Source organism: Cibotium barometz, chromosome 37, assembly GCF_041138505.1.
Source record: "Cibotium barometz isolate CiBa-2024 chromosome 37, ASM4113850v1, whole genome shotgun sequence".
Lineage (NCBI taxonomy): Eukaryota > Viridiplantae > Streptophyta > Polypodiopsida > Cyatheales > Cibotiaceae > Cibotium > Cibotium barometz.
In genome coordinates this window covers 36548202-36575406 of record NC_141082.1, presented here as the reverse complement: position 1 = coordinate 36575406, position 27205 = coordinate 36548202, and the positions used below count along the sequence as shown (strand labels likewise).

At 49.0% G+C, this 27205-nt stretch overlaps 1 protein-coding gene across 1 annotated transcript in view; it reads right to left on the bottom strand.

The window, feature by feature from the left end:
• The window catches only part of LOC147617233 (ubiquitin carboxyl-terminal hydrolase 9-like), a 119517-nt gene that overhangs the window by 47627 nt on the left and 44685 nt on the right, over positions 1-27205 (bottom strand). The gene's annotated exons all lie outside the window — the stretch shown is intronic.

Below are 27205 nucleotides of genomic sequence, written 5' to 3'. Positions count from 1 at the left end.
GCTGCATTGCATTGCATTGCATTGACACATATTTGTCTATCTCTTAAACATCATTAAGTGCAGTTCAGTTAGACTAAGGTTGTGTTTACTACGGTCGAAGCCTCTACATGTCACATTGGTATCAGAGCATTACAGGGTAACCAGCCTTAGATCATTTTCATTCCCGTAGTCATTCAGTCAGACATCATGTTAATCGCTTCCGCACAGTTAAACCCAGTTCTCAAAATCTTGCAGGCCACCCTTAGGGATTTTCCCTTAGGTATGCATTAGTAACCCATCCATCTGCATTCTTGCACAGCATATAGGGTTGCACATGGCTTGCATAGTAGTCATCTTAGCAGTCAGTCTTGCATCTGCAAGGCATACATGTTTGCCCATGAACTCTCTGGGAAGAATGACATCCATCATCAAAGGAGGACATAAGTTTTGGGCTTCAACTGGCAGCAGCAGGGGGTTTCTCTTCCACAGAAGACGGAAGTTAGCTCCAACATCACCTCAGGAGGTTCAGAGCTTCAGGAACGACGGAGATGGTAGGTGAAAGGTTTCCACAGGCAGGTCAAGGGTGACTCAGGTATTTCCAAGCAGTTTTAGCAGCATTTGCCGTTCAGTTCCCGCAGTACATAGAGTCTTGGCTCAAAGGATTTCACTCCTGCAGACGACCTCAGTCCCGGCAGCAGAAGACAGAAGGGGGCATTGGTTCGGAGGAGAAGGATCACAGAGGAGTCGAAGGTTGCCAGGTATACCACCCAGCAACAGTTTAGCAGCGGGGAATGTCACGTGCACACCATTCAGGTGTACAGTGACATGGCATTGTTTTATGGCATGGCATCATCAGGCAGTTAATCAGCATATTTATTCAGGCATATATGGGGGTGTTTTATCACCAACATCAGCACCTTAGTCATCATGAGCATTGTAAGGCATTTACCTATATCAGGTCAGCCGTGTTGGCCTCAGCCGACAGCACCTCAGCACCAGGCGACATCGTTTATGACCAGCCGACATCATTTATGACCAGCCGACTGGCATTTATGGCATTTATGGCCAGTCGTGGACATTCAGGTACTGGCCGACTGCAGTAAGGCTGGCCGACCTGCTTCAGTACCTGCCTATATAAAGCAATGCATCATTTCAGTTCATATATCTGGATCTCTTCAGCGTTTTCCTTCCTAGGAGCAAAGGGAGATACAGTTCAGCATCCAACAGTGTGTTCCTTCAGCGTTTCTACACCAAGAGGGCTGGGAACAGCAGCGCATCCACGCATCATAGCATTCCAGCATTCAGGCCCACGCATCAGCATATTCAGCCATCTTCCCAACTCCTACATAGAGGGATACCAGCATATAAGTGGTGGAACTCAGCATTGGAGTCGGGACAGCCATCCTTCATCATTATTCAGCATGTTTCCCTCTCTTCCAGGGGTAGACATCATCTAGGACAGCATAGATCCATTTGGATCTCATTGTAACCACATTCGTCATCTAATATAGCTGCATTGCATTGCATTGCATTGACACATATTTGTCTATCTCTTAAACATCATTAAGTGCAGTTCAGTTAGACTAAGGTTGTGTTTACTACGGTCGAAGCCTCTACATGTCACATTGGTATCAGAGCATTACAGGGTAACCAGCCTTAGATCATTTTCATTCCCGTAGTCATTCAGTCAGACATCATGTTAATCGCTTCCGCACAGTTAAACCCAGTTCTCAAAATCTTGCAGGCCACCCTTAGGGATTTTCCCTTAGGTATGCATTAGTAACCCATCCATCTGCATTCTTGCACAGCATATAGGGTTGCACATGGCTTGCATAGTAGTCATCTTAGCAGTCAGTCTTGCATCTGCAAGGCATACATGTTTGCCCATGAACTCTCTGGGAAGAATGACATCCATCATCAAAGGAGGACATAAGTTTTGGGCTTCAACTGGCAGCAGCAGGGGGTTTCTCTTCCACAGAAGACGGAAGTTAGCTCCAACATCACCTCAGGAGGTTCAGAGCTTCAGGAACGACGGAGATGGTAGGTGAAAGGTTTCCACAGGCAGGTCAAGGGTGACTCAGGTATTTCCAAGCAGTTTTAGCAGCATTTGCCGTTCAGTTCCCGCAGTACATAGAGTCTTGGCTCAAAGGATTTCACTCCTGCAGACGACCTCAGTCCCGGCAGCAGAAGACAGAAGGGGGCATTGGTTCGGAGGAGAAGGATCACAGAGGAGTCGAAGGTTGCCAGGTATACCACCCAGCAACAGTTTAGCAGCGGGGAATGTCACGTGCACACCATTCAGGTGTACAGTGACATGGCATTGTTTTATGGCATGGCATCATCAGGCAGTTAATCAGCATATTTATTCAGGCATATATGGGGGTGTTTTATCACCAACATCAGCACCTTAGTCATCATGAGCATTGTAAGGCATTTACCTATATCAGGTCAGCCGTGTTGGCCTCAGCCGACAGCACCTCAGCACCAGGCGACATCGTTTATGACCAGCCGACATCATTTATGACCAGCCGACTGGCATTTATGGCATTTATGGCCAGTCGTGGACATTCAGGTACTGGCCGACTGCAGTAAGGCTGGCCGACCTGCTTCAGTACCTGCCTATATAAAGCAATGCATCATTTCAGTTCATATATCTGGATCTCTTCAGCGTTTTCCTTCCTAGGAGCAAAGGGAGATACAGTTCAGCATCCAACAGTGTGTTCCTTCAGCGTTTCTACACCAAGAGGGCTGGGAACAGCAGCGCATCCACGCATCATAGCATTCCAGCATTCAGGCCCACGCATCAGCATATTCAGCCATCTTCCCAACTCCTACATAGAGGGATACCAGCATATAAGTGGTGGAACTCAGCATTGGAGTCGGGACAGCCATCCTTCATCATTATTCAGCATGTTTCCCTCTCTTCCAGGGGTAGACATCATCTAGGACAGCATAGATCCATTTGGATCTCATTGTAACCACATTCGTCATCTAATATAGCTGCATTGCATTGCATTGCATTGACACATATTTGTCTATCTCTTAAACATCATTAAGTGCAGTTCAGTTAGACTAAGGTTGTGTTTACTACGGTCGAAGCCTCTACATGTCACATTGGTATCAGAGCATTACAGGGTAACCAGCCTTAGATCATTTTCATTCCCGTAGTCATTCAGTCAGACATCATGTTAATCGCTTCCGCACAGTTAAACCCAGTTCTCAAAATCTTGCAGGCCACCCTTAGGGATTTTCCCTTAGGTATGCATTAGTAACCCATCCATCTGCATTCTTGCACAGCATATAGGGTTGCACATGGCTTGCATAGTAGTCATCTTAGCAGTCAGTCTTGCATCTGCAAGGCATACATGTTTGCCCATGAACTCTCTGGGAAGAATGACATCCATCATCAAAGGAGGACATAAGTTTTGGGCTTCAACTGGCAGCAGCAGGGGGTTTCTCTTCCACAGAAGACGGAAGTTAGCTCCAACATCACCTCAGGAGGTTCAGAGCTTCAGGAACGACGGAGATGGTAGGTGAAAGGTTTCCACAGGCAGGTCAAGGGTGACTCAGGTATTTCCAAGCAGTTTTAGCAGCATTTGCCGTTCAGTTCCCGCAGTACATAGAGTCTTGGCTCAAAGGATTTCACTCCTGCAGACGACCTCAGTCCCGGCAGCAGAAGACAGAAGGGGGCATTGGTTCGGAGGAGAAGGATCACAGAGGAGTCGAAGGTTGCCAGGTATACCACCCAGCAACAGTTTAGCAGCGGGGAATGTCACGTGCACACCATTCAGGTGTACAGTGACATGGCATTGTTTTATGGCATGGCATCATCAGGCAGTTAATCAGCATATTTATTCAGGCATATATGGGGGTGTTTTATCACCAACATCAGCACCTTAGTCATCATGAGCATTGTAAGGCATTTACCTATATCAGGTCAGCCGTGTTGGCCTCAGCCGACAGCACCTCAGCACCAGGCGACATCGTTTATGACCAGCCGACATCATTTATGACCAGCCGACTGGCATTTATGGCATTTATGGCCAGTCGTGGACATTCAGGTACTGGCCGACTGCAGTAAGGCTGGCCGACCTGCTTCAGTACCTGCCTATATAAAGCAATGCATCATTTCAGTTCATATATCTGGATCTCTTCAGCGTTTTCCTTCCTAGGAGCAAAGGGAGATACAGTTCAGCATCCAACAGTGTGTTCCTTCAGCGTTTCTACACCAAGAGGGCTGGGAACAGCAGCGCATCCACGCATCATAGCATTCCAGCATTCAGGCCCACGCATCAGCATATTCAGCCATCTTCCCAACTCCTACATAGAGGGATACCAGCATATAAGTGGTGGAACTCAGCATTGGAGTCGGGACAGCCATCCTTCATCATTATTCAGCATGTTTCCCTCTCTTCCAGGGGTAGACATCATCTAGGACAGCATAGATCCATTTGGATCTCATTGTAACCACATTCGTCATCTAATATAGCTGCATTGCATTGCATTGCATTGACACATATTTGTCTATCTCTTAAACATCATTAAGTGCAGTTCAGTTAGACTAAGGTTGTGTTTACTACGGTCGAAGCCTCTACATGTCACATTGGTATCAGAGCATTACAGGGTAACCAGCCTTAGATCATTTTCATTCCCGTAGTCATTCAGTCAGACATCATGTTAATCGCTTCCGCACAGTTAAACCCAGTTCTCAAAATCTTGCAGGCCACCCTTAGGGATTTTCCCTTAGGTATGCATTAGTAACCCATCCATCTGCATTCTTGCACAGCATATAGGGTTGCACATGGCTTGCATAGTAGTCATCTTAGCAGTCAGTCTTGCATCTGCAAGGCATACATGTTTGCCCATGAACTCTCTGGGAAGAATGACATCCATCATCAAAGGAGGACATAAGTTTTGGGCTTCAACTGGCAGCAGCAGGGGGTTTCTCTTCCACAGAAGACGGAAGTTAGCTCCAACATCACCTCAGGAGGTTCAGAGCTTCAGGAACGACGGAGATGGTAGGTGAAAGGTTTCCACAGGCAGGTCAAGGGTGACTCAGGTATTTCCAAGCAGTTTTAGCAGCATTTGCCGTTCAGTTCCCGCAGTACATAGAGTCTTGGCTCAAAGGATTTCACTCCTGCAGACGACCTCAGTCCCGGCAGCAGAAGACAGAAGGGGGCATTGGTTCGGAGGAGAAGGATCACAGAGGAGTCGAAGGTTGCCAGGTATACCACCCAGCAACAGTTTAGCAGCGGGGAATGTCACGTGCACACCATTCAGGTGTACAGTGACATGGCATTGTTTTATGGCATGGCATCATCAGGCAGTTAATCAGCATATTTATTCAGGCATATATGGGGGTGTTTTATCACCAACATCAGCACCTTAGTCATCATGAGCATTGTAAGGCATTTACCTATATCAGGTCAGCCGTGTTGGCCTCAGCCGACAGCACCTCAGCACCAGGCGACATCGTTTATGACCAGCCGACATCATTTATGACCAGCCGACTGGCATTTATGGCATTTATGGCCAGTCGTGGACATTCAGGTACTGGCCGACTGCAGTAAGGCTGGCCGACCTGCTTCAGTACCTGCCTATATAAAGCAATGCATCATTTCAGTTCATATATCTGGATCTCTTCAGCGTTTTCCTTCCTAGGAGCAAAGGGAGATACAGTTCAGCATCCAACAGTGTGTTCCTTCAGCGTTTCTACACCAAGAGGGCTGGGAACAGCAGCGCATCCACGCATCATAGCATTCCAGCATTCAGGCCCACGCATCAGCATATTCAGCCATCTTCCCAACTCCTACATAGAGGGATACCAGCATATAAGTGGTGGAACTCAGCATTGGAGTCGGGACAGCCATCCTTCATCATTATTCAGCATGTTTCCCTCTCTTCCAGGGGTAGACATCATCTAGGACAGCATAGATCCATTTGGATCTCATTGTAACCACATTCGTCATCTAATATAGCTGCATTGCATTGCATTGCATTGACACATATTTGTCTATCTCTTAAACATCATTAAGTGCAGTTCAGTTAGACTAAGGTTGTGTTTACTACGGTCGAAGCCTCTACATGTCACATTGGTATCAGAGCATTACAGGGTAACCAGCCTTAGATCATTTTCATTCCCGTAGTCATTCAGTCAGACATCATGTTAATCGCTTCCGCACAGTTAAACCCAGTTCTCAAAATCTTGCAGGCCACCCTTAGGGATTTTCCCTTAGGTATGCATTAGTAACCCATCCATCTGCATTCTTGCACAGCATATAGGGTTGCACATGGCTTGCATAGTAGTCATCTTAGCAGTCAGTCTTGCATCTGCAAGGCATACATGTTTGCCCATGAACTCTCTGGGAAGAATGACATCCATCATCAAAGGAGGACATAAGTTTTGGGCTTCAACTGGCAGCAGCAGGGGGTTTCTCTTCCACAGAAGACGGAAGTTAGCTCCAACATCACCTCAGGAGGTTCAGAGCTTCAGGAACGACGGAGATGGTAGGTGAAAGGTTTCCACAGGCAGGTCAAGGGTGACTCAGGTATTTCCAAGCAGTTTTAGCAGCATTTGCCGTTCAGTTCCCGCAGTACATAGAGTCTTGGCTCAAAGGATTTCACTCCTGCAGACGACCTCAGTCCCGGCAGCAGAAGACAGAAGGGGGCATTGGTTCGGAGGAGAAGGATCACAGAGGAGTCGAAGGTTGCCAGGTATACCACCCAGCAACAGTTTAGCAGCGGGGAATGTCACGTGCACACCATTCAGGTGTACAGTGACATGGCATTGTTTTATGGCATGGCATCATCAGGCAGTTAATCAGCATATTTATTCAGGCATATATGGGGGTGTTTTATCACCAACATCAGCACCTTAGTCATCATGAGCATTGTAAGGCATTTACCTATATCAGGTCAGCCGTGTTGGCCTCAGCCGACAGCACCTCAGCACCAGGCGACATCGTTTATGACCAGCCGACATCATTTATGACCAGCCGACTGGCATTTATGGCATTTATGGCCAGTCGTGGACATTCAGGTACTGGCCGACTGCAGTAAGGCTGGCCGACCTGCTTCAGTACCTGCCTATATAAAGCAATGCATCATTTCAGTTCATATATCTGGATCTCTTCAGCGTTTTCCTTCCTAGGAGCAAAGGGAGATACAGTTCAGCATCCAACAGTGTGTTCCTTCAGCGTTTCTACACCAAGAGGGCTGGGAACAGCAGCGCATCCACGCATCATAGCATTCCAGCATTCAGGCCCACGCATCAGCATATTCAGCCATCTTCCCAACTCCTACATAGAGGGATACCAGCATATAAGTGGTGGAACTCAGCATTGGAGTCGGGACAGCCATCCTTCATCATTATTCAGCATGTTTCCCTCTCTTCCAGGGGTAGACATCATCTAGGACAGCATAGATCCATTTGGATCTCATTGTAACCACATTCGTCATCTAATATAGCTGCATTGCATTGCATTGCATTGACACATATTTGTCTATCTCTTAAACATCATTAAGTGCAGTTCAGTTAGACTAAGGTTGTGTTTACTACGGTCGAAGCCTCTACATGTCACATTGGTATCAGAGCATTACAGGGTAACCAGCCTTAGATCATTTTCATTCCCGTAGTCATTCAGTCAGACATCATGTTAATCGCTTCCGCACAGTTAAACCCAGTTCTCAAAATCTTGCAGGCCACCCTTAGGGATTTTCCCTTAGGTATGCATTAGTAACCCATCCATCTGCATTCTTGCACAGCATATAGGGTTGCACATGGCTTGCATAGTAGTCATCTTAGCAGTCAGTCTTGCATCTGCAAGGCATACATGTTTGCCCATGAACTCTCTGGGAAGAATGACATCCATCATCAAAGGAGGACATAAGTTTTGGGCTTCAACTGGCAGCAGCAGGGGGTTTCTCTTCCACAGAAGACGGAAGTTAGCTCCAACATCACCTCAGGAGGTTCAGAGCTTCAGGAACGACGGAGATGGTAGGTGAAAGGTTTCCACAGGCAGGTCAAGGGTGACTCAGGTATTTCCAAGCAGTTTTAGCAGCATTTGCCGTTCAGTTCCCGCAGTACATAGAGTCTTGGCTCAAAGGATTTCACTCCTGCAGACGACCTCAGTCCCGGCAGCAGAAGACAGAAGGGGGCATTGGTTCGGAGGAGAAGGATCACAGAGGAGTCGAAGGTTGCCAGGTATACCACCCAGCAACAGTTTAGCAGCGGGGAATGTCACGTGCACACCATTCAGGTGTACAGTGACATGGCATTGTTTTATGGCATGGCATCATCAGGCAGTTAATCAGCATATTTATTCAGGCATATATGGGGGTGTTTTATCACCAACATCAGCACCTTAGTCATCATGAGCATTGTAAGGCATTTACCTATATCAGGTCAGCCGTGTTGGCCTCAGCCGACAGCACCTCAGCACCAGGCGACATCGTTTATGACCAGCCGACATCATTTATGACCAGCCGACTGGCATTTATGGCATTTATGGCCAGTCGTGGACATTCAGGTACTGGCCGACTGCAGTAAGGCTGGCCGACCTGCTTCAGTACCTGCCTATATAAAGCAATGCATCATTTCAGTTCATATATCTGGATCTCTTCAGCGTTTTCCTTCCTAGGAGCAAAGGGAGATACAGTTCAGCATCCAACAGTGTGTTCCTTCAGCGTTTCTACACCAAGAGGGCTGGGAACAGCAGCGCATCCACGCATCATAGCATTCCAGCATTCAGGCCCACGCATCAGCATATTCAGCCATCTTCCCAACTCCTACATAGAGGGATACCAGCATATAAGTGGTGGAACTCAGCATTGGAGTCGGGACAGCCATCCTTCATCATTATTCAGCATGTTTCCCTCTCTTCCAGGGGTAGACATCATCTAGGACAGCATAGATCCATTTGGATCTCATTGTAACCACATTCGTCATCTAATATAGCTGCATTGCATTGCATTGCATTGACACATATTTGTCTATCTCTTAAACATCATTAAGTGCAGTTCAGTTAGACTAAGGTTGTGTTTACTACGGTCGAAGCCTCTACATGTCACATTGGTATCAGAGCATTACAGGGTAACCAGCCTTAGATCATTTTCATTCCCGTAGTCATTCAGTCAGACATCATGTTAATCGCTTCCGCACAGTTAAACCCAGTTCTCAAAATCTTGCAGGCCACCCTTAGGGATTTTCCCTTAGGTATGCATTAGTAACCCATCCATCTGCATTCTTGCACAGCATATAGGGTTGCACATGGCTTGCATAGAAGTCATCTTAGCAGTCAGTCTTGCATCTGCAAGGCATACATGTTTGCCCATGAACTCTCTGGGAAGAATGACATCCATCATCAAAGGAGGACATAAGTTTTGGGCTTCAACTGGCAGCAGCAGGGGGTTTCTCTTCCACAGAAGACGGAAGTTAGCTCCAACATCACCTCAGGAGGTTCAGAGCTTCAGGAACGACGGAGATGGTAGGTGAAAGGTTTCCACAGGCAGGTCAAGGGTGACTCAGGTATTTCCAAGCAGTTTTAGCAGCATTTGCCGTTCAGTTCCCGCAGTACATAGAGTCTTGGCTCAAAGGATTTCACTCCTGCAGACGACCTCAGTCCCGGCAGCAGAAGACAGAAGGGGGCATTGGTTCGGAGGAGAAGGATCACAGAGGAGTCGAAGGTTGCCAGGTATACCACCCAGCAACAGTTTAGCAGCGGGGAATGTCACGTGCACACCATTCAGGTGTACAGTGACATGGCATTGTTTTATGGCATGGCATCATCAGGCAGTTAATCAGCATATTTATTCAGGCATATATGGGGGTGTTTTATCACCAACATCAGCACCTTAGTCATCATGAGCATTGTAAGGCATTTACCTATATCAGGTCAGCCGTGTTGGCCTCAGCCGACAGCACCTCAGCACCAGGCGACATCGTTTATGACCAGCCGACATCATTTATGACCAGCCGACTGGCATTTATGGCATTTATGGCCAGTCGTGGACATTCAGGTACTGGCCGACTGCAGTAAGGCTGGCCGACCTGCTTCAGTACCTGCCTATATAAAGCAATGCATCATTTCAGTTCATATATCTGGATCTCTTCAGCGTTTTCCTTCCTAGGAGCAAAGGGAGATACAGTTCAGCATCCAACAGTGTGTTCCTTCAGCGTTTCTACACCAAGAGGGCTGGGAACAGCAGCGCATCCACGCATCATAGCATTCCAGCATTCAGGCCCACGCATCAGCATATTCAGCCATCTTCCCAACTCCTACATAGAGGGATACCAGCATATAAGTGGTGGAACTCAGCATTGGAGTCGGGACAGCCATCCTTCATCATTATTCAGCATGTTTCCCTCTCTTCCAGGGGTGGACATCATCTAGGACAGCATAGATCCATTTGGATCTCATTGTAACCACATTCGTCATCTAATATAGCTGCATTGCATTGCATTGCATTGACACATATTTGTCTATCTCTTAAACATCATTAAGTGCAGTTCAATTAGACTAAGGTTGTGTTTACTACGGTCGAAGCCTCTACATGTCACATTGGTATCAGAGCATTACAGGGTAACCAGCCTTAGATCATTTTCATTCCCGTAGTCATTCAGTCAGACATCATGTTAATCGCTTCCGCACAGTTAAACCCAGTTCTCAAAATCTTGCAGGCCACCCTTAGGGATTTTCCCTTAGGTATGCATTAGTAACCCATCCATCTGCATTCTTGCACAGCATATAGGGTTGCACATGGCTTGCATAGTAGTCATCTTAGCAGTCAGTCTTGCATCTGCAAGGCATACATGTTTGCCCATGAACTCTCTGGGAAGAATGACATCCATCATCAAAGGAGGACATAAGTTTTGGGCTTCAACTGGCAGCAGCAGGGGGTTTCTCTTCCACAGAAGACGGAAGTTAGCTCCAACATCACCTCAGGAGGTTCAGAGCTTCAGGAACGACGGAGATGGTAGGTGAAAGGTTTCCACAGGCAGGTCAAGGGTGACTCAGGTATTTCCAAGCAGTTTTAGCAGCATTTGCCGTTCAGTTCCCGCAGTACATAGAGTCTTGGCTCAAAGGATTTCACTCCTGCAGACGACCTCAGTCCCGGCAGCAGAAGACAGAAGGGGGCATTGGTTCGGAGGAGAAGGATCACAGAGGAGTCGAAGGTTGCCAGGTATACCACCCAGCAACAGTTTAGCAGCGGGGAATGTCACGTGCACACCATTCAGGTGTACAGTGACATGGCATTGTTTTATGGCATGGCATCATCAGGCAGTTAATCAGCATATTTATTCAGGCATATATGGGGGTGTTTTATCACCAACATCAGCACCTTAGTCATCATGAGCATTGTAAGGCATTTACCTATATCAGGTCAGCCGTGTTGGCCTCAGCCGACAGCACCTCAGCACCAGGCGACATCGTTTATGACCAGCCGACATCATTTATGACCAGCCGACTGGCATTTATGGCATTTATGGCCAGTCGTGGACATTCAGGTACTGGCCGACTGCAGTAAGGCTGGCCGACCTGCTTCAGTACCTGCCTATATAAAGCAATGCATCATTTCAGTTCATATATCTGGATCTCTTCAGCGTTTTCCTTCCTAGGAGCAAAGGGAGATACAGTTCAGCATCCAACAGTGTGTTCCTTCAGCGTTTCTACACCAAGAGGGCTGGGAACAGCAGCGCATCCACGCATCATAGCATTCCAGCATTCAGGCCCACGCATCAGCATATTCAGCCATCTTCCCAACTCCTACATAGAGGGATACCAGCATATAAGTGGTGGAACTCAGCATTGGAGTCGGGACAGCCATCCTTCATCATTATTCAGCATGTTTCCCTCTCTTCCAGGGGTGGACATCATCTAGGACAGCATAGATCCATTTGGATCTCATTGTAACCACATTCGTCATCTAATATAGCTGCATTGCATTGCATTGCATTGACACATATTTGTCTATCTCTTAAACATCATTAAGTGCAGTTCAATTAGACTAAGGTTGTGTTTACTACGGTCGAAGCCTCTACATGTCACATTGGTATCAGAGCATTACAGGGTAACCAGCCTTAGATCATTTTCATTCCCGTAGTCATTCAGTCAGACATCATGTTAATCGCTTCCGCACAGTTAAACCCAGTTCTCAAAATCTTGCAGGCCACCCTTAGGGATTTTCCCTTAGGTATGCATTAGTAACACATCCATCTGCATTCTTGCACAGCATATAGGGTTGCACATGGCTTGCATAGTAGTCATCTTAGCAGTCAGTCTTGCATCTGCAAGGCATACATGTTTGCCCATGAACTCTCTGGGAAGAATGACATCCATCATCAAAGGAGGACATAAGTTTTGGGCTTCAACTGGCAGCAGCAGGGGGTTTCTCTTCCACAGAAGACGGAAGTTAGCTCCAACATCGCCTCAGGAGGTTCAGAGCTTCAGGAACGACGGAGATGGTAGGTGAAAGGTTTCCACAGGCAGGTCAAGGGTGACTCAGGTATTTCCAAGCAGTTTTAGCAGCATTTGCCGTTCAGTTCCCGCAGTACATAGAGTCTTGGCTCAAAGGATTTCACTCCTGCAGACGACCTCAGTCCCGGCAGAGCAGAAGACAGAAGGGGGCAGTGGTTCGGAGGAGAAGGATCACAGAGGAGTCGAAGGTTGCCAGGTATACCACCCAGCAACAGTTTAGCAGCGGGGAATGTCACGTGCACACCATTCAGGTGTACAGTGACATGGCATTGTTTTATGGCATGGCATCATCAGGCAGTTAATCAGCATATTTATTCAGGCATATATGGGGGTGTTTTATCACCAACATCAGCACCTTATTCATCATGAGCATTGTAAGGCATTTACCTATATCAGGTCAGCCGTGTTAGCCTCAGCCGACAGCACCTCAGCACCAGGCGACATCGTTTATGACCAGCCGACATCATTTATGACCAGCCGACTGGCATTTATGGCATTTATGGCCAGTCGTGGACATTCAGGTACTGGCCGACTGCAGTAAGGCTGGCCGACCTGCTTCAGTACCTGCCTATATAAAGCAATGCATCATTTCAGTTCATATATCTGGATCTCTTCAGCGTTTTCCTTCCTAGGAGCAAAGGGAGATACAGTTCAGCATCCAACAGTGTGTTCCTTCAGCGTTTCTACACCAAGAGGGCTGGGAACAGCAGCGCATCCACGCATCATAGCATTCCAGCATTCAGGCCCACGCATCAGCATATTCAGCCATCTTCCCAACTCCTACATAGAGGGATACCAGCATATAAGTGGTGGAACTCAGCATTGGAGTCGGGACAGCCATCCTTCATCATTATTCAGCATGTTTCCCTCTCTTCCAGGGGTAGACATCATCTAGGACAGCATAGATCCATTTGGATCTCATTGTAACCGCATTCGTCATCTAATATAGCTGCATTGCATTGCATTGACACATATTTGTCTATCTCTTAAACATCATTAAGTGCAGTTCAGTTAGACTAAGGTTGTGTTTACTACGGTCGAAGCCTCTACATGTCACATCCAACTTGTCTTCCTTAGACAAGTACGTGAACACATCACTCTGCTGTTGATTTGCCATTATGCCAGTGCACAATGTTGTACCTGTGTATCAAAAAACCCAAAAAACAACAATCCTGAAAGCAACTGTACTCCACTGAGTACAACTGACCCAAATATGCTTGCACTCTCAATCCTCTGAATGTGCAAAACAATGCACCACTGACTGAGTAGAGCAACAAAAGTGGCTCACACAGTGCCAAAATGCCCAAAAATGCCCAAAATTTTTGCACCCAAAGCCTTGCAAAAGCCTGTAGAGGTTTCTTTGCAAGAAAACCTCCCTGTATTTGCCAGAAAAACTTTCACAGAGAAAACGCCCAAATTTCAAAACATGTAAAGCTTTAAATTTTACCCATGTGATTTTGCAGGTACTGGTCGGCTGTAGGCTGTACGGAACAACTGTCCGGAGCAATGTACGGAGGTACTCGTCTGCTGTTTGCTGTACGGAACAGACTAGTCGGAGTAGCTGTACGGAACAGCTTGCAGGTACTCGTCTGCTGTCGGAGTAGCTGTACGGAACAGCGTGCAGGTACTCGTTTGCTGTCTGCTGTACGGAACACTGGTCGGAGTAGCTATACGGAATAGCTTGCAGGTACTCGTCTGTTGTACGGAGCAGTGTACGGAACAGCCGGCGCCTGTGTGGACAGACAGCAGGCCTGTACAGACTGTCTGTGGATTGGACAGATGATGGCGAGCTGTACGAGCAGCTGATGGCGAGGGACTGTACGGGCAGCTGATAGCGAGGGCCTGTACGGGCAAGGCAGGCGAAGCTGCTCTGATACCAAAATGTAGGATATGGTTGTTAGGGTTAGGGTTTTGGAAGGCACATCAACAGGAGGCGTGAGAGAGAGAGAGAGGAACACGTTTGCTCATGTATTGATAATGATAAAAAGGAGTACAATTATCAATAGCCACATATAAAAGATGTGACCTAAAGTGTGTTCACATGGTCCGGCCATAAACTGTGCCAGGTGGACCAAACCACTTATAAACCACTATAAGTGAAACTAAGCTAAACTGGGGGAAAAAACCTCCACTAACTGAAGTAAAAAGTGCCCCAGTAACCTACTGATGATCACTAGCACTCCCCTAGGTGCATACACAGCATAAAACCCAACAAATAATTGCATTTACAGGTGAATTGCCCTTTCCCAAGGGCCTTTACTTGGATCACATATTGCCACTTCCAGACACTTGGATCGACCCATATGTAAAAAGGGTGATTTAGACAAAACTTCGTTAGAGGTTGAAGAGGCTGACATTGGGCACAAAATTCACGTTTGAACAAACTTGACTCTTGAACTTTGAAGTATGAACTTTGAAGAGGGCTCAGAGCCTCAAAGGGAAGGCACATAGTGCACAGTGCACACTTGTAAGTTGTAACTTTGTAAGTGTGCACATCCCAATGGCCCAGCAACACTGCTCGCAGAGTCGCTGCTCGTAGCTCAAGTCTCACGAGAGGGGGAAGGGGAGCGAAGGACCAAGGTAGAAAAAAGGCGTAGGTTGCCAAGCTGTAGTATGTACTATGTACTATGTAGTATATTGTACATACTTGATACTACAGTGTATCAGTATGTACTGTGTAGTGTGTACATAGTACAATGTACTACATAGTGATAGAACTTAGAAGGTTCAAGCCTCAAGGGAGCACAGGCGGCAGTCTGCAGATACTGTCATACTAGAAGGGGCGCAGATAGAAGGCAAAAAATGCATAAACTTGAGAGTTGAGTCTCATATAGCCTTACAGGTAAGTTACTAAGTTGTAACAGTGCCCACTGCCAGGTGTACCTCGAGGCTAGGTGACGGGTCCTGACTCCTGAAGTTGAGTCGTGACTCGTGAGTCGTGTCTTGAGACTTGGACGTTGGCCCTTGGGTACAGGCGACAGCAACCGGGTATAGGCTTGAGGCGACAGGTCCCAATTGTCCACGTCGGGTACACGTAACAACAGCCGCGCAGGGGAAGTGTCAAATCGTTGTCAGCGTCGGGCGGACCAAAAACTCAAAAAGGCCCAACATTTAGGGCACCGTACGGTATATCCAAACGTATGTGTACCAACGCGGACGTGGGCAGGAGTATGGAATGTGAAACGGACGCGTTGGAAAAAAACTATGGAGAGAGGCGTGGTAGCCCCCAATCTCCAAAAGTAGTGTAGGGCTCCAAAATTAGCCTAGGGACCACCATCCTTTAAAAAAGAGTTTTACAAAGGTTATAAACCTTTAAACTTTAATTCTTGGCCACCAAAGGTTATAAAACCTTTTAAATTTTAATTCCTTTGTCCCCTTCACACTTGCGGTTGTTGAAACCGACCCTTAGAAATCTGACGGGCGGTGAATCAAACACTTGCACACAAAACACTTCATCACCCATGGGAACCTGGAAAAGGAAAACAAATAGGGGGGAGATAGAGTGCTCCTGCAAATAGTACAAGGACACCGATTGGCCCCAAAATACAGTGGCGCCCCTTGCGGTATTTCTTTACTTGATCAAATATGAGTACAAAGTACAACTTGTCGAATCGTCTACCAATAGGATCCCTTATAGCTTTCACCCAAGACTTCCAAATAAAAACTCTCGTTATTACAGCAAAGCATTCCATAGAGAAGGCACACCTGTACGCCACCTCCCTGCTTGAAAAGGTCTTCTCCATCTTTATCATGGATCCCACAACCCTTTCCCAAAGGGCAGTAGGACTGTACCAAACCTCATGTCCTTCTTATAGTCACAGCTTGCATGTAACCTCAAGAAAACTAGAACATGTTCACATGAATCCAAAGACATGCTTTCCACATGAAACCAAAGACCTGTATCTAATAAACCATAGACCTGTATCCATAAACCGTAGGCCTGTTTCCTCGACACCAAAGTCATGTTTCTTCTCGAAAGACCAATGTCCTGTTTAAACCATCCAAACACGGTTGCCAAAACCTAGAGAGAGAAAGATAGAGGACGTGTCAAGCAATCCCTGAATACACATAAGTCCTAGACGAAGAGCAACAACACATCTCTTCCAAGAACATCATCCTGTGCATCTTAGCTTGAACCTCTGTATCCAAGGCCTGCAATCCACGATGAGAGAGAGAAAGAAAAAGATCTCTCGGCCGGTGCAGGTGCCTTCAGTGAAGGTGTAGTGTCCTCAGAAGCGGTCTGCTGCCCTGTAACAAATAGGTGCTGTATGCAAGGGGGCGCAAGGTATCCAGTGAGCTTACCCCATAGACCCGCTTCCATCATGCTGGTCTAAGCCTGTCCAGTCCAGCTACGGAGATGCCTCAACGATGCGGTCTGCTCCATGCTGCAGAAAACCGCCCGCCTGGCTGTCACATGCAAGTGACCTGCTCCACGACCGCCGACACCTGGCCAGATTCGCTATTGCGTGCCCATCCTCTGCACCGCCTTCCCACATCTGGCGTCCACCTGGCTGCCCAATTGGTTGTCCGCCTAACTGACGCCTACCTGGCTGCCCACTTGTCTGGTTGCTGGCAGCCCGTGCACATAGCACGTTTGGTGTCCTTTCGCTGGCAACAACCCGCCTGGCGCCAAGAGCTGTTCACAGCCCGCCTGGCTGTAGCCATGCGCACAGCCCACCTAGCTGTAGCCATGCGCACAGCCCGCAATCTTGTACCACATGACAACCACACGTCAACTCCACGCGGCGACCTGCCCTCTTCAGCTCCGCCACCCTTCGATTTATAAGGAGGCGATGCGCTTTCTCAAAAACGCCAAAAGCAGATGGCAAAAACGCATGCCTCAAAATAATAATAATAATAATAAGCCTCAAAGGTTATTAAACCTTATAAACAATAAAATTCCCTTTTGTCCCCTTTCACGCTTGGGCTGGCCACCATCTATGAGTTTCCTTTTCATATCCAACTAAGGCCTGTTCACACTGTCCGTACCCGTGCCCGTGCTTGTGCCCGTGCCCACCTGCTTGTTGTCCAGAGGGAAAAACACAGGGTTGTAACAGTTGTCCACACATGTTTCCTTTTTGTCCGGCCACCCAAGTATGAACCTTAAAATATATAACTTGCTCACCGACCACCATGCTCACACTTATGCTGCACCAATTTCACAGCGTCATGGCATACCCCCCTCTTGAAAAATAGCAAGCGTCCTCGATTGCATTCTGGTGATACAGCAAGACATCCAAAGCGGAACCACACTGATAACGAAGGCTGCCCAATACAGTAAGATATCAGCCATGTGATCCAACTAAAAGTGGAATGTAGAATATGGCAAGATCAGCGTCCCAATCTCTCTAAGCCATACATATGTAACAACATTCACTGCAAACCAATGGTGTAGTAATAGTCCAAGTTGTATACCACTGTGAACCATACACAACCACAACATCCAATGTGACTAGTACACATATATCATAGAAGTCCCATAAGCAGATGTACTCTCAGTTGTCAGTACCTTCGGGTGAGACAAAAGCTGCACCAAGCGACCTCTAGATGACATCTGAGCCAGTCTGTATCAAGGGAGCGGAGGTGCTACCCCCCTCTTGAGCATCAGGCAATGCTCTAGACCTATTGCTCTGTTGAATGTGAATGAGCCGTAGCAAGAGTTGACTCCAACTCAAAGGCATCGAGATAAAGCTGCAATACCTGAGGTGAATCTGCCAAGTCACCCATGCTCCCAAACGAACAGACGCTCGCTGAACCTTCCGCTCCCCCCCCCTGCTCGCGCTGCTGCCTGCACGCCCTCCCCCCTTCTCGCGTTTGTTCCCCCCCCCCCGCCTGCCTTGTGTTTCTGCCGCCCTCGCGTATGCCCCCCCCCCCCCCCCCCCGCGCCTGGTTTCCTTGCGCCCCCTGCTCCTCTCCTTCACGCCCCCCTTCCTTCTTCAGCGCCCCGCCCCCCTCCGCCAACCTCTGCCCTCTCTTCCCCCCACCCCCCTTTCGCGTTGCTTCCCCCCCCCCCCCCCCCCTTCGGGTTTTTTCTTCGCCGCCGCCTTACCCCCCCCTCCCCTTCTTTCTGCTTTTTCCCCGTCCCCTGGGGTTTTTTGCCTTCCCCCTCCGCCCCTTTGTGTGCAGTTCGGTTCTTGCAAGACTCCCCGCATTCGCTCCGACTTCGACATAGCTTCAGACTCTGATGGAGGCTCCTCCCGCCCCACCTTAGAGGGACTCTTCCGCAGCCCCCTCGCCCGCCCCTGAGGATACCCCCATCAGGCTTTCTCTTTCGCCAGAAGAGGAAGCGAGCCTCGCCGCAGAGGTGGAACGCCTCCACGCACATTCCACCATCTGCCGTATAGTCGGCACTCGCCCCAGCAGAGGGGAGATCCGGGATCTTCTCTAGGCCCGCTTTCTTGCAGATGTGGGCAAGATCCTGGACGTTCAGTTACTGGGCCGTGGGCACTACCAGATTGAGTTCGAGACAACCCAGAGCGTGGCCCAGGTCCTAGCCATGAGTCCCCTTGACATCAGGGGTGCTCGGGCATTCTTCAGACCTTGGCAGCATGGCTTTGACCCAGCAGCGGCCGAGCAGGGAGAGCGCCTATTCCATGTTACAGTTTGCTTCCCTGGACTCCGCCGTGAGTACCTTCCGCTCCTTTCTAGGCTAGGAGCATTGGTGGGCTCGGTGCTTGAGACTGGCCCCACAGCAGCTTCAGTGATGGCTAGAGCAGCTGGGCTACCTTCGGTCAGAGTTTTGGTTCCTGACATCTCCTCCCTTCCGAAGGTCATTCAGCTACCTAGGATAGGGGGGGGGGATGGATTGATCAGAGTGTGGAGTTTTCGGGGCCCCCGAGCCAGTGTTTTATCTGCAGGCAGGTCGGCCACATGGCCAAGGCCTGCCCTCGCAGGAGACCCCGACCTTCACCGCAGCAGCAGGCCCCCGATGGCCCGCCCACAGATGCGGCTCGGTAGGCAGCCTCCGCGACACCTGCTCAACCCACAGAGACCTCGGAGTGGCAGCCTGGACAAGGGCGCCGTCGAGGGAGACAGCCACAACAGCACGCCCAGAGACCGATGCAGCAGCAACCACCACAGTCTCAGCATCACTGGGTTCCCGTGAGGAACAGCTTTGCTCCCCTCCAGGAGGAGACCACAGCGCCGACTGAGGACCAGGAGATGCCAGCACCCCCTCCTTCGCCCCCACCCCCCCTCCCCCGTCCCCCCCTCCCGCCTCGCTTCCACCTTCGCCTCCTCCCGTTCCCGCCCCGGTTTTGGTAGCGGCTCCTTCTCCACCCTCTTCTCCCCCCCTCCCCCCCCCCCCCCCCCCCCTCGTCTCAGCTCCCCGGGAGGCCCTAGCAGTTCCCTGGCGCTCACCTGCAGTCCGGTGGACACTGAGCACCGACCTTGCTCGAGCACCGCAGAGGACACTTACCATGCCGATTCGGGCTTCACGGATATCCTCTATCCGCAGTCGGCTAAGTCGTCTCGACACTAGACAGCGCTCGGAGGCTTTTGATTACTCCTTCACACGGCTTTTTGGAGCGGAGGGCCCCCATGAGCCAGCACCCATCAAAGTTCATGTAGTGATACCTCCGGCCCGAGGGGAGGAGGCACTTGATTCAACGGTGGCCTTCTCATTCCCTCTCTGTGGCCCTAGCGACCGGGAGTGGACTCTGGATCTCGCTCTTGGCATTTTGAAGACTCAGGCAGTTGAGTTTTCTCACCATGTGAGCGATCTAGAGGTGACAAACGTGATAGGCCGACTATGGGAGTTGGCTCATTTTTTCTTTGATACCGGGAGTGTGGATGCCTCCGGGATTCGACATTTGGTGGTTCGCATAGTGGTAGACTTAGCGCGCGACCCTGGATATGTATGCATACACGAGGTTGCTCTGTCTGAGCGGGAGGCAGTCGCCATGGGAGACAGCCACTGGCGCTTGATCCGAGATTCTTGCAACACACCGGGTGGGCAAATTCGTAGCCGCTCGGATGGGGACTATTCTCCATCCAAGCCGCTTGCGAAGGCCCGCCGTACGGCTGAGACAGCCTCCACCTCAGCAGGTCATCCATGAGGATCATCTCATGGAATGTACAAGGCCTTGGCGGCGCACACTATATACGTTATCGTGGTTGCTTGAGGCAGGAGCTTCAGAGATGCCTGGTTGGGGATAGTATCGATATTCTGATGATGCAGGAGCACCATTTGGGTGAGAGCAGGATCCGGAGATACGGTTCGGTGATGCCTGGTAGATGGGACACATTTTGGTCTGCAGGGTTTGGCCCCTTGGGTGGGCAGGGAGGAGTATGTATGGTCATTGCGGATGTATGGCGGCAGGCCATTGTGGATCGCGGGATCATTGTGCCTGGTAGAGCACAGTATGTCATTCTGAGGATGCATGATGAGCTCTTTGGCGTGCTCAATGTCTATGCGCCCAACCATGCTAGTGCCAGAGCAGAGTTCTGGACCCAGGTTACGGATGCATTGCTTGTGGCCGCACATTGGTATGTCGGGGGAGACTTCAACATGCTTGAGGACCCGGCCGATAGGATGGGAGGCAGTCATGTTACAGTGCACGGCACGGAGCTTGCAGCTTGGGAGCGATTTTGCATGACACTGAGGATCACAAAGAGAATGGCAGCATGAGGCTTTCTCCCGCTCTCAGGACAGTCTTAGTTTCTCTCGATCGGATCGCCGGCAGGGAGGGACTAATCTATCACGGATTGATCGCTTCTATGTGGGCGACACGTTAGGGGAGCATGGGGGCTCCGTTGGCATTCTCGCTGGCACCTCTTTTTCAGACCATGCGCCAGTTATTTTGACACTTGAGGAGAGGACACGAGAGACCAGCTTGCAGTTGAGGATCCCAGAGAGGGTACTTACAGATCCTAGTCTCGGTGAATAGTTCTTAAACTTCACAAGATAGCGACGGGAAACTTTACCTCGTACCTTTCTTTCCTTATGTACCAGTATCTGCTCGAGAATAAGAACCTCATCAAGTTCCTCCACTTCCGGCCAAGCCTCATCTGATACATCCTCAGGCACATCTCCTCGGAAAGATCTAAGTAGACTCACATGAAATGCATTGTGAATCCTCCAGTGATCTAGTAGCTTCAAACGATAGGCCACCTCACCAATCTTTTCCAATACCTGAAAAGGTCCATAATAGCGCATGCTCAACTTAGGGAATAAGCGCTCTTTACCCTTCATCTTTCTGAGCCTAGCTTTCTCAAATCGCAAAAGAACCCAATCACCCAATGCAAACTCTAATGCACATCTGTGTGACAGTCTGTTGTCTTCTTTTGCTTTTGCTGAGTTTTTTGGTGTGCCAACTTAACTCTCCTATAAGATTCATCCATGTTCTTCACATACTGGTCAGCCTCAAAGATCTTATCCTTTGTGTGCAAAATGGGTGGTACCTTCTTCCCTCCTTTCACAATCTCAAAAGGCGCCTTGCCCGTCGAGGTATGGATGGTGTTGTTATAAGCGAACTCCACCAAAGGAAGATACTTTTTCCATTGTTGCTTGTGCTCTGACACATAACACTTGAGAAGATCCAACACTGTGGAATTAGCCTCTTTCGACTGCCCATCTGTCTGTGGATGAAATGATGATGAAAACTTGAGAGTTGTACCCATGTTGTCAAACAACCCTCTCCAAAATAAACTCGTCATCCGTGGATCACGGTCACTAATGATAGACGAAGGCATGCCATGATACTTGAAGATGTTGACCATGAACAGCTTCACCATGTGATCAACTTTGATCTTCTTACGCACGAGAATGAAATGAGCCTCCTTACTGAATCTGCACATGATAGTCCAAATGCCATCATTCCCCGTTTGTGTCCTCGGAAGATCAAATATAAAATCCATGGCAATGCTCTCCCATGGTCTATCTGGAATAGGTAAAGGCTGAAGTAACCCTAGTGACACAAAGTTAACCGTTACTGATCCTTGTGAGCCAGTTGATGCCTCGCAGTACCGGAAGTTTATTGGTTCATTGATCTAGTTGCTGAACACCATATTGGACTTGAGCTTCTCCGTGGGGCTATTGAGCTCTTTTATGCAGACGCCATTGAAGACTCATTGGGACGCAGGATTGCGAATCTTGCAGTATCTGCAGAGTACGAAGGATCTAGGACTCTTTTACACAGGAGGGAATGGAGTCAGGCCCCAAGGTTGGAGTGACTCAGATTGGGGAGGAGATCCGGACACGAGGAGATCTACTTCAGGATACAGTTTTACCCTCGGCTCAGGAGCAGTTTCTTGGAGCAGCAAGAGGCAGCCAACTATTGCCCTTTCTTCGACAGCCGGGCTGCTTGTGCTGCTGCTTGTGAGGTTGTGTGGCTGCGGAGGCTGCTAGGCGAGATTGGGTTTCCACAGAAGGAGCCCACAGTCATCCAGTGTGATAACCAGAGTTGTATAGCTATTGCTCGGAACCCGGTCTTCCATGCCCAGACCAAGCATATAGAGATACTGTATCACTTTGTACGTGAGAAGATCTTGGCTGGTGACATCTTGCTACTTTATTGTTCGACGGAGGACAATGCGGCGGACCTCTTCACGAAGTCTCTACCTCAAGCTACGCTCAGGCGGCACTCCAGCTCCCTTGGGTTGGTTTCACAGCCACGAGCTGAATGGGGGTGTTAGAAGTCATCTCCTGTCTATATTTATACACCAGGGCCTCTGTTGTGGGTGTGCCCTCCCTGTATAAGGTGTTTTATCATTTTTCCTCACTCCCCGTATTTTTCCCTATTTTTTTCCATTTTTTCCAGTGGTGGGGAGGGATGCTAGAGGTTGGCAGGAGCACTTCAGGGCTGGCCGACTATCCCATCTGCAGTCCTGTGGCTGGCCGACTGCCCACACATCATTCGTGGGCTTCTGGACTGCTGGCCGACTGGATGTATGCAGTCGTGGACCTTTTCTTTACTAGCCGACTGCTCATGCAGTCATGGAGGCCGTTCAGTGCTGGCCGACTGCTCTCATAGGGGCATATAAATAGGCCCCATGCCCCCACCACTTCCTCATTCAGTTTTCTGCGGGATCTTGTGTATAGAGAAGAGTTTACACACCTATCTCTCTGTGTTTCTTGTGCTGTCTATTTTCTGCAGTGTACTTGCTCTTGTCTACCCAAGTTTGGTTATCATTTCCGCTGCATATTCTGACACATCAAGGAGGTCCACGACCTGTGCAGAGCAGTCGGCCACCTCCAGTGTCTCCACAGATGCAGTCGGCCAAGTTCAAGGTCCTCCTGCCACTACAAGACTGCCTCCCATGCCACAGAAAAATAGAGAAAAATGGGGGAAAATACAGGGAGTGAGGAAAAATGATAAGACACCTACAAAGGGCGGGCACACCCACAACAGAGGCCCTGGTGTATATATATAGACTTCTAACACCCCCTCTCAGCTCCTGGGCTGTGAAACCAACCACAGGGAGCTGGGGTGACGCCTGAGCAAATCCTAAGATAGCGACTTCGTGAAAAGGTCCACGGTACTATCCTCCGTCGAACAGAACTCTAGCAAGATGTCATCAGCAACGATCTGTTCACGAACAAAGTGCCTCTGGATGACCATGGGTTCCTCTAGTGGAAGCCCAATCCTGCAATGCAACCTCTGCAACCTCACCACCTCACAAGCAACATCACAAGCAGCCCGGTACTCTGTCTCTGTCGTCGACAAGGCAAAAGATGACTCTCTTACTGCTCCATAAAACTGCTCCTGGGCTTGAAGTAGATCTCCTCGTGTCCGGATCTCCTCCCCAAATTGAGTCACTCCAACCGTGGAGTCGGACTCCATCAATCAATCCCCCTCCTGTGTACAAAAGTCCATCATCCTTTGCATGCCGCAGAATCCACAGGAAACACAATCCTGCCTCCCAAAGAGTCATCTGCAACCATGAGCTCAATTGCCTCATCAGGAAGCTCCCGTCCAATCTGGTGTCCATCAACCAGATCAATGAACCATTCTACTTCTGAGTCAAAGAGCCATCAGACTGCTCACAAGGATCAACACCTGTTACGGTGCAAAACCAAGTCTTGGAAACCTGCTGAAGACCATGCAAGGCCTTCTGAAACCTGTCAACCACCCCCTCTGAATCCGGAACCACAAAGCCTGGAGAAACCACCTCCTTCTGCAAGTAATCAACTGCCACCTGCCTGGCTTTCCGAAAGGCCCCCGTAGAAAGAACATCCTCATCTACAGGAGTTTCTTTGTCCCGAATACTACGAGACATCAGAGCATAAGTTACCTGTTCAGTTTCCTCTGACTAACGAACACAAGAACCACCAACATCAGTACTGGAAAGTTCTTGCCAAAGCTTGCCATCAACTGGCAAGCTATCCACCATCTGGTCCCGGAAAGCCTGCATCTGCAGCGTATCCACACTTAAGTGGCCATTACCAGACTGCCACTCATCACAAACCTGAGGACCTGGGAGAGAGAGTGTTGAAAGCTTGTAAACTCCATCCACTCCGCCTTCCCAAACTACCTCACCTATTGCTTTGTCCCGGAGAGCAACAAAATGCTCATCAAACTCCACCCGTACGCTAGTCTTGCAAACCTGATGCACTGACAACAGATGAAAACCAAGTGACAGAACATACAACACCTGGGAGGAATGCTTCCCCCCTCTGCCCCATCAGGAACTATCTCCATCCTGCCCTCACTATGAACTGGGATAGTGGATGTATCCCCAATAAGAATGTGACCAGAATACTTGCAGAGATCCTGTAAATCTGAACGGGAAGGAGTCATGTGCCTGGAAGCACCACTATCTAGAATCCACTCCCGAGGATCCATTGCGGAGAATCCTCCAACCTCATCCCTGCCTGAAGAAAATGAAACATCGGTGTCCATCACCTCCAGGTGCACAAAAGCCGGAGTCTTCATGATTGCTCCTGAGGAATCTTCATTCTTCTCGGTCTTCCGCTTGGGACACTACCTCCAATAGTGGCCTTTCTCGTCACAATCATTACAGGTCCTCTCTGCCTTTAGTTTCTCGCGGTCAGTAACGGACTTCTTCTCAGAAGACTTCTCCGATGAAGCCTTCCCTTTGCCCGTGTTACGGCCTTACGACCGTTGGCCAGTTAAGGCCTCCGAACCTCCACCCTGAGGAGGGTTCGTGAATCGTTCCTCCTGGTCCAAGACCATGGGCACAAGCTTCTCCCACGTGATGGTGCTGAGCCTGCCACTAGTAATCAAAGACGAGTAAAATGCTGAGTACTGAGAGGGCAAGTGTGACAACAACGTTATGTCCATGTCCTCTGACGATATCTCCTTCCCAACCTGAAGAACTTCCTGCTGAAGAGCCTGCAGCTTGTTAATATGCTCCCGCATCGTCGACGACTTTGCAGGGCTCATAACCCACATCTGTACTTCCAAGGAAATCCTCTTCATGGGCGATACCCTGTCGTAAAGAGAGGCCAAAAGCTGCCATATACCTCTGGCCAGCGTCATATGCTGTACATGATTGATTACCTGCGGTGTGCAGTTGAGAAAGATAAATGAACGGACCCTGGCGTTGACACGATCCCACATCTGTGCCTGTGCCTCCCGGTCCCTTCGGATCGACGGTAACTCCCCTTCCTCTACCTCCGGCCGTGGAACCCCAACAACGACGAAATCAGCAAGGTCATAAGACTCCAGCACAGATTCCATCATAACCTTCCACATGACATAGTTGTTCCCGTCCAACTGACGGTCCACCGGGAACGTGGGGAGTGTCGGGATCTTCACATGCGTCTCGGCCATCTCTAACAGATCTGCCATTGCGGGGATGTACTTTGAAAAAGGGTGGGTGGGTGGAAACAAAGAAGAACTAACACTTGCAAGTGGCTGTCCAGCAAATCAGCCCGCCGTCCTCTTGCTTCTCCTCTTCCCGAACAGTCCTGAACAGTCCACCAATCAACAACACAACACTCCCCCTCTTGCTCACACAAATCCCAAGAACTATCTAGAGCCTAGGCTCTGATACCATGTCAGAATACGTAGCGGAGATGATGACCAGATCTGGGAACACGAGCAAAACGCAATGCAGAAAAATAACAACACAAGAGAGAGAGTGGTAGAGGCGTGTAACTCTGCTCTATATACACAAGAAGATCCCGGGAATGATACCATACTGACAAGGGGGCTGGGGGCCATTTTATATGGCCCCCAACAGCAGTCGGCCTGCTGTAGGGCAGCCGACAAGACCACAAAACCCCAAGATTGCTGAAATGCACAGTCGGCCAGGTCCACGACCTGTGCAGAGCAGTCAGCCACCTCCAGTGTCTCCACAGATGCAGTCGGCCAAGTTCAAGGTCCTCCTGCCACTACAAGACTGCCTCCCATGCCACAGAAAAATAGGGAAAAATGGGGGAAAATACGGGGAGTGAGGAAAAATGATACAACACCTACAAAGGGCGGGCACACCCACAACAGAGGCCCTGGTGTATATATATACTATATAGACACGAGATGACTTCTAACAGAAGGAACACCCATGTTGCAAGACACCTTAATGATGTGACAAATCTTGAGAGATTGAGAGAGAGTTGAGTGAGAGTGTTTGACGGTTTTTTGTAATCATCTTACGATCATGGAATGGAAGAGCAAGCGAAATTTCAGGGAAAAGGGGGGGAGGGCTCAATGGGTATTTGGGACCCAAAACTATGTCATCTACTTCATTTCTATTCTCTTCTCTCTCTACTCTGTGAATTGGATGCTAAAGATCTCACCACATAAAGGTATAAAGAAGGCCCTGTTGTGTGTTACCACGATCAA